We start from the raw sequence: 7,664 nt of genomic DNA, 5'->3' as shown, positions 1-7,664 counted from the left end.
GGGATTGTTAGGAGCCATGATGGTCAGAGGCCAATGGGTGAATATGGCCAGAATGCTGAGGTCACACCTATACTCTTTTCCAAAGACATCCTGGGATTTTTAATGACCGCAGAGTCAGGACCTCGGTTTAACGTCTCATCCGAAGGTGTTGAAGTTGAAGCAACTGTCTTCAACACTGATAATACATTTTTCTTGAGCACCAGATCAGCATACTAGAATGATTTCTAACGAATCTTGTGATACACAGTAAACTAATGGCTGCTGAAAATTCACAGAAAATTACATTTTAAAATATACAAATATTCCATTATATATAAACTTAGGGGAAGTCATGGCCTAATGGATAGAGAGTTGGGCTTGCAATCGAAAGGTTGTGAGTTTGAGTCTTGGGCCGGCAGCAATTGTGGGTGGGGGGAGTGCATGTACAGTGCTCTCTCCACCCTCAATACCACTACTGAGGTGCCCTTAGCAAGGCATTGAACCCCCAACTGCTCCCCGTGTGTTCACAGTGTGTGTGTGTTCACTGCTCTGTGTGTGTGCACTTTGGATGGGTTAAATGCAGAGCACGAATTCTGAGTATGGGTCACCATACTTGGCTGAATGTCACGTCACTTTATGTAAAATACTATTGTCAACACAGAAAAGATTACATGGGATCTTTACATTCTGCGTGTAATTATGGTCTATTCATATATAAATAGTTTTTGACCAGTTTTAAATTTTTACAATTTTTTATAATAAGCATTTTTACATATTTAATAATGTCAGACAACAGCTAATATTCCTCTGTTCTTTCCCTCTGTTTCCCTCAGATGAGCATACGGTGATCTTTTTGTGGAGGGGGCCACAGGTGTTTGTATCTGTTTCTGCCACTCGCCAAGCGTGCTCCTCCATGTTTATCATCACATAGTCAGCATGCTCATGCAGGCCAGAAAACCACCTCTTTAAGCGCCAGAAGAAGTTTGACCTGCAACGTCTGCTGTTTGGCTCAGAGATGGTTCTGGACAGCCTTCTCTATGTCATTGATTCTGATCCTGGCTTCATGCTGTCAGTCCTCCAATGCCTGCCTCTGCCATCCTTTTCCAGAGATGCTCTCAGTCACATCCTACAGGAAGCCATCGCCCACATATTTATTTGATCAAATATAAAGTTAAAAGTAATATTGTGAAATACTATTACTATAATAAATAACTATTTTCTATATATATTTTAAGATGTAGTTTTTTCCAGTAAATTTTCAGCATCATTGCTGCAGTCTTCAGTTCATGATCCTTCAGAAATTATTCTAACATGCAGATTTTTATTTTATTTTTTGGTAATCATTTATCAATAACTGGAACAGTTTTTGCTGCTTAACATTTCCTGGAAACATTTGTATGATTCTTTGATGAACAGAAAGTTCATAAGAACATAATTTATTTGAAAAGAAATATTTTTTGCAACATTATATATGTTTTACTTCTATCAGTATAATGCCTGTATGCTGGCTGTATGTATAATGGCTGTATGCTGTAATGCCTGTATGAAAACAACAGTCATTTCTATTTAATAACATACACACACACACACACACACACACATCAAACATCTGAATGGTTATCTATCATGGTTTCTGAATATATTAAAGAGTATTACTGTTTTTCAGTATTGATAATAATCAGAAATATTTCTTTCAGCAAATCAGCAAATCAGCATATCAGAATGATTTTTGAAGGATCATGTGACAATGAAAACTGGAGTAATGATGCTTATTTTATTTTATTCAAGCTATATGAATGTCACACTATATAATTGATTATTGATATTATTGAGTTCCTGATAATGTTACAATAGGTCTAATTGACTGTATAAAAATATGGAAGTAGTGCCCGTGACGTCTCCCATTGGTTTCTGAAGATCGTTTTTGATGCCAAAAGTGGGCGGAGGCGGCTGTCGCCATCTTGGCAGCGCGTCACCGAGCGTAACTCCCGGATAATCGAAAATGAGCAAAACGGCGGGAGCTGTTGAAACAGCAGCGGCAATCCACCTGTCACTCAAGTGGCTGAGCCCTTAATTGTGCAGAACTTTAAGGCTTAATATAATTTAAACGGATGAGTTCTAAAAAAATCAGCCCCCTCACAGTTATCATGAAGGGCATTATTAGCTATATAGACCAAAATATATATGTATTTTTTTGTACCAGGCTGTAAACGTTTTTTTCTGCTGTAAAGTTGGGCATTTTAACATGAGGAGTCTATGCAGCGCCGCCGCTCCCACCACGCGCATCACGCACTGTGCGTAGGGCACCAAGTGCTGAGGGGGCACCAAAAATAGCCTAATTAATTTTTTTTTTAAATGCCGGTATTATTTCACTAGCCTATAGAAATATTTGGCACATTTTAGCCATGTATATGTAACAAAAAAGGGGGAACAAGAAAACTATTTAATAATTGCTCTAGTCTAGTCTAGGAAGTACCTAGGAAGTACCCCCAATATATATATAAAATGTCATTATGACTGATATAAAGCAAACATTACTGTTGATTTGTGTGCATTATTGCACCTCATTCTATTATTTTTTATATTAGATTAGATTTACATTTACATATATTTATTCATTTAGCAGATGCTTTTATCTAAAGCGACTTACAAATGAGAACAATAAAAGCAGTTATACTAACAGTAGGACAATTATTTTTTTATTTTTAATAATAGATAAATAAGGAATAAAGGGGGAGAACTCCTTGGCTGCCATGCTTTCAATTATAAATGTTTATAATATTTTTCTGGTATAAGATTCTTTATTTGAATATTTTGTCTCTTTCTATACTGATCCTTTTTCTTCGTATTTCTAAATTATTGCAGGGGCAATGCTGAGATACGTACGAGGAGGAGCACAAGGCCAAGAGAAGGATACAGATGACGAGCAGGAGGAGCAGCCATCTATAAGCAGTTCAGGCACACATCAACCCCAGCCGGACAGCAGGTCTGTAGACTCCACGATAGGACCAAGCCCTGATCAACCACCCTCATCCAGCAGTTTAGGGACAGATACACAACAGATAACCACCACCTCTGAAAGCACAAGTCCTGTCATTGAGAGTCCATCAGCAGGTGACAATGTAGAGACCTGTGTGCCCCCTCAAACTGATCCTGCTTTTTGGCCGTCAAAGGTTTTAGACGCAGATCGTGTTGAAATAGTACAAAGAGGCCCATTTAAAGTCCCATCAGATTTTAATTTTCCAAAGGGACTAGATGGCAGGGCGTTTCATAGTAGCCTACAATTCATAATCTAAGTGATTCATAATCATAATCGTCTAAGTGGTCTTGCTGTCATCAGCATCAGTGGTGAAGTGGCTCAGAAGCTGTCATATGATGACCTAATTAGTGATTTTGCAGCGAGGAAATGCAGACGTTCGGTTCTATAGAGCCTCCCAAAACTTTACTTGAATGTGTGTTTTTAGCTGTTCTACATAGCCTACTGTGTTTACAAAGTAAGTAAAGTTGTGACTTTTAGTCCTCCAAATCTTTGTTTTATTTAAGAAGACTGACTATTCTTGTTTGTACTTATTGATGGTTATTTAATTTAATTTATTCAAAGTGACATTGAATTTGCAACAAAAAAAAAGTCTGGATTATTTGGATAATTATTTTATTTTGCTATTCTGTTTAATGTTTACAAAGTCAGCAAAGCATTGAAGATTTTACTTTATCTTTTTAGTGTTCTTAAGTTTTATACTGTGATGCTGCTATTGTGTGTTATTGGTATTGAGTTATGTTTGGTTATAAAAAGTTAAACTGGCAAAAACAAACGTTTTTTTTTTTCTCGGGGTCAGGGTGGGGGGCATCATAAAGGAATTATGCTTTGGGCACCAAAATGGCTAGCAGCGGCACTGAGTCTATGGGATTGATTTCAATGAATTGCCGTTTAAGTCACTTGCGTGTTGGTTTCAAGAGACGGAGCAGAAGGTTGCCGCTTGGTTACAACTAGTGCTGTTCAAAACATATTGTTGGTCAGGTCCGATTTTGGCTTGCACACTCATCACCCTGAAAAATATACCTATTATGAGTCATAGTCCTATAGCAATGCTATAATAAGTCTATGTGTCATTTTGGCACAAACTATTTTTCATCTCAAGTTGGTGATTAAAGGAAGTGTGTGTGGCACTGATGTCACATGCACTAATTTCCACAGTAGAGCATGTTAATAAACTGAGACTCTCATGTGTAAGGCTTAAACATTGCCTTCCTTGATTTTAATACTAAATTAAACAAATGCATTAATAACATATCTGTGTAATATGCAATTAGTTGTGAATTTTTTATATATATAAAACAGGTGGCACCTTTCCCCTTACTTTTCTTCTCTGTTATATCAGTGATTATACTTCACTCCTATGTACAGTATAGGCAGAATAAACATTATGTTCGTTACACACAAAGAAGGAAATTACTAGATTACAAAAAAATCAAACATGCTAACCATGTATAACATTTTATGAAGCATATACAGTGTGTGTATAATTATTAGGTGAATCAACATTCTGATCATAATTTTTAAAGCACGATTACTAATTCCAAACCACATCAATCACTATTAATTTAGTTTACAATTATACAGAATATCTTATAATTAAATATTTAATATGTACTGGAGGTGAAAAAACACTGTTGCTCCAAAAGGAAACACAATGCACTAAAAGGGTGAAAACTTTTGATGTAAACATTTTTATCTTTTATCTTATTTTGCCTAAATATATTTTTTTCATTTAGTACTGCCCTTCAGAAGCTACAAAAGATAATGGCATGTTTCAAAATAAGTACAATTCGCACTGATTTTCAAATTCAAAAGGTTTTCACCCCCTTAATGGAGTGTGTTTCCTTCTGGAGCAACAGTGAATGTTTGAACCTTCCATAATAGTTGCATATGAGCCCCTCAGTTGTCCTCAATTTGAAAAGATGGAACTCAAAATCATACAGTCATTGTTGGAGAGAGTTCAAATACACAGAAATGCTGAAAAACCACAGAATTTGCAGGACCTAAGGGATTTTTCTGAAGAACAGCAGGCAGGTCACTAAATAAGAAAAACAAAACAAAAACAACTGTGGATCATTCAGCTAACAACACAGTCTACGTAAACTATTATTTTTATAAAATCAACTATTATTTTCTCTTGTGGACAATATCTTTTATGTGAAATATCTGATTCAGGCCAGTACTTAATAAAATATAAGATGCATTTTGTATGATCCCTCTTTTGTTCAAATTTGTAACATTTTGTAGATTCTGCAAGGTGTAGTTATGTGTGTGAATATACAGAATGTGTGTGTGTACAGTATGTATGCACCCATGTGTATATATGGCAATAACATTTTGTCCACATTTAATGTTTTTATTTTCGTTTTTAGAGACAATGAAAAGGAGAGAACTTTAAGGCATTAACGGCATTGCAGAGGACTCTATTACAACTAGAAGTAACTCAAGCACACAATGGTGACACACATTTATAAGAACTTATCCTGTGATATAAACATTTCCCTGTGGTAATTATTCAGATTATTCACATTCTCATTGTGTAGCACTGGTTAAAAGGAATAGTTGACCCAAAAATGAAAATTCTGTCATTAATTACTCACTCTCATTTCGTTCTAAACCTGTAAGACCTCTGTTCATCTTCGGAACACAAATTAAGATATTTTTGAAGAATTTTGAGACCTCTCTGACCCTCTCTGATCTGCGTGACACAGCTGACACAGAATAGCACACGCTGTTTACGTTCAGTGCATGGATATTCTATAAAATGGCACCAGGGTAAAATCAAAGAGACAAATTGTTTAATAAAGTCATTATTTTTGTTTTCTTTGCATACAGAAAGTATTCTCGTAGCGTCGTAAAATTATTGTTGAACCCCTGATGTCACATGGATTATTTTACAGATCTCCCTACCACGTTTCTGGACCTTGATCATGATAATTACATTGCTGTCATATGCGAGGGTCAGAGAGGTCTCAGAATTCATCAAAAATATCTTAATTTGTGCAAAAGGAAAATTGAAGAAGCTTTTGCATTCCAGAATGCCTTGCACTGTGTTGCAAACAGTTGTTCAATGCTAATGATATCGGTGTAGCTCATCTGAAGCACTTCCTGTATAAACCCTCAAAAGTGCTAGACCACCATCTCAAGCTCCCTCAGTTCACATTGTGAGTAGCTTACAGAGTTTTATTCAGTGTCAATATAAAACCAAAATAGACCATTTACTTTCTTAATACATGTTCATGGATTTATTGAGCACAATTCATAATCGAAATTCAAAATTTTTTTACCTTCATTGACTTCCGTGAAAATGTAATAACTTGGTTTGCCTTTTGAAATCACTTTCCTCTTCGATTGATGTCGTCTAGACCTCATGGACATAAAATATTAAGTTAACAATAGCAAAATTAACTAATTTAATTATATTTATATTTATTATATAATTATATATTTATTTATCAAAGGCTATGACAATAATAAAAAATAAGAGTAGTTTCCTGGTCAAAAAGTATTCAGACCTGACTTTTGTTTTTTATGTGTAAAACATCCACTTTTCATCATCTAGTCAAGTCCCGTCCTACATTTTCCCTCATTGAATATTCTATTTCTATTTTAATTACTTACACTAAAAAATTGGTATAGAAACAATTTCATTCAGAAATTTCCAGTAAATTTCATAATTAGTTGAAATGCCAAGTAACATTAAATTAAATGTGTAATATTTACATTTTCTTAAAATAATAATCAGTAATAATAATTAAAAAAAAAATAATAATCAATGATTTCATTTTATTTACAACTTAAAAAATATTTTCTACAGTATAATGGGTTGGGAGTACAGTTTAATATTGACTTTAAGCTGAAAAGAATCACTAAAAAGCATTAAACCACAAGCAAAAATGGGAAAATCATTAGTGCTTTGACTCATTTATGCGAATCAGTGTTTTTTTTTGCAATCGGAAACACCAGATGGCTCTCAAGTCCTGATAAATGATAGCCTATAAGCCAGGATTTCCACATTCTGTGAAAGATTAGACCACTTTGCCACGAATTCTGAAACTGTAAGCACTTGATTCGTCCAATCAAGTGGCTGAAATGTTTGATGTGAGGTGCCTTTTATGCAAAAATGCAAGCAAATCATTTTGAAACATCAAAGACCACATGATGTCTGTAGTTTAAACTGTGTCTATCTCACAGTTTTTACTGTATTTTTGCAGCCTTGGTGTACAGCCTTGGATTCTTCTTTCAAAAACATCTTACCACCCCCAAACTTTAAAATGGTAGTATACAGATTATATAATATTTACATTATATACTGTATGTTTTTTTCTCAACTGTTCCTTTTGTTCTACTGGCCACTGGCAAGTTTGAGATGTACGCCTGCTTTACTCAACTCGTCACTAATCAGCTATCAGTGAACTCACTAAACTGCTGCGATGTATCGAAAAGGAAGAAGAGTATCTCTTTATTAGTCACTTCACAAAATACTGTATGTCTTCTTTGTTTGAGGCCTTGGCATGTTTCCTTAATGCAGTTAAAGTCCTCAAATTCATGATAATCTTTCAGTTCAACTTTTCATGCATTGAAAAATGACACATAGGCCTACTACTGTTCAAAAGTTTGGCAGCAATTGATTTTTGATGTTTTGGAA

This window comes from Carassius carassius, chromosome 34, assembly GCF_963082965.1.
Source record: "Carassius carassius chromosome 34, fCarCar2.1, whole genome shotgun sequence".
NCBI lineage: Eukaryota > Metazoa > Chordata > Actinopteri > Cypriniformes > Cyprinidae > Carassius > Carassius carassius.
This window is presented reverse-complemented; position numbering follows the sequence as displayed.